Raw genomic sequence first — 1,753 nt, 5'->3', positions numbered from 1 at the left:
ACCCTCAGATTGTGAGTCGAGCGCCTTATCCACCTGGCCATGCCGGGCCCACATAAACTATGCTTTTAGTAAGTTTAAATGGATGAGTTTCTTCAGCTTCTTTTTTGTTTTTAGTTATATTCGGGACTTTTGAGAGTACATGCATAGTTATTTTCACTGTATTTTGCATGGATGAATTATACGAATTATATAAGTTAGATTATACTCAAAACCGAGATAGTTTCTTCATTTTGGATCTTTCGCAAATAACACACATTCCTAAGGGAGAGTGTAATATGATAGTATTTAAGTTTCAATCTAGGATATAAGAGTTCTGAATTATTAGTAACAACAAAATCGAACAAGATCGGGCAAGCAGAATAAAGCCAAGATAAATGAAATTTCAATTAGCAAAAAAAAATTAACAAGAAAAAGAAATCTTACATAAAATGTTGAGCCAGCTCTTTAAACATAAAAATAAACTTTGAAAATTTTTATTGATCATTCAAAGAAATGTTATACAAACATAGACTATATATTGTTAGTAGATGTATACAGATAGATGTTATAGTGTAAGACTTAAAGATAAAAATAGAGATAAAAAGAAAAAAGCTCTAAATTGTAACTATAATGATAAGAATAAAATTTCTCAGCTAGTTACTGGGACATTTTATTACTTACAAAGATAATGCACTTTTTGTGCAAAGTGTAAGAAGCTGTGAGTAATAAAATATATTGTATATGAATCTATATATAGTTTAAAAATAGCATCATTCATCACAAGAACCAACCCTTAATTGACACGTTAACAAGTAAACCGAACAAAGATAGATGTTTATTGGGGATGCTCGGTCTCGTGCCCCTTCCTCCACTTTAGTTTTTTAATTTTAAGAATCTCGTTATATACGCTCAGGTCGTGTTTCCTACAGATCACTGGTTGATAGGTCATTGTGACGTCATGTTTTATATTGCATATAAATGTTGCATAAGAATATGTTTTGTACAAACTTCAAACAAATTACTGAATTTTTGTATATTGAGCAAGCATTTAAATTTCTCTAAAAATTGAAATAACTTATTCAGAGCAACACTTCTAATTGCTGAAAACTGCAAGATTATATCATAAAATAACTAGAAAAATAAAACATTTCTTTAGTCAGGTATATTCACGAACATTGATAAAATGTTTCACGCAAGTATGCTACATATAGCCCATCCTCGTGGACGGAATGGATATATTTATGGACTTGTTTGAATAATTCTCGCGGTTAAGATTGTATATAACAGTAGTTATTAATTAAAGATAGTTTGTACTATCCTGTCCAAACCTCTCTACTGGTGTGTCGATAGTACTCAAGTGCAAGAGTGGTGCATAGATTTTCACAGGCTGGTATGAGATATGAATTATCCTCCCCTTAAATACGTAATGAAAATTATCACTGAAGTAGGTAAAAGAAGGAGAGGTAAGACAGTCATCTTATGTTTTAATGCTGTTTTCATCAATTAAAATAAATGTCATGAAAATGCAAGAGGTTTTAAAATTAACCTTGCTTTATTGTAAAAGCATTCTAGTTAGAACAAATGAAGATAGATTTTTTTAGATTGATTATTGTGACTGGTGACCGTTTTACCTATAAGGTTGGACAAAACGAACCCCCCACTATCTAAGTCATAACAGATGCAATTTAATATAAATGCTGAATTTAGCAACTGCATTTATATCACTTAAATTCTAATTTACATGCTCCCGGCAGGGATCAGGAAAACCATATGA

Source organism: Limulus polyphemus, unplaced genomic scaffold, assembly GCF_000517525.1.
Source record: "Limulus polyphemus unplaced genomic scaffold, Limulus_polyphemus-2.1.2 Scaffold82, whole genome shotgun sequence".
Taxonomy (NCBI): domain Eukaryota; kingdom Metazoa; phylum Arthropoda; class Merostomata; order Xiphosura; family Limulidae; genus Limulus; species Limulus polyphemus.
This window is presented reverse-complemented; position numbering follows the sequence as displayed.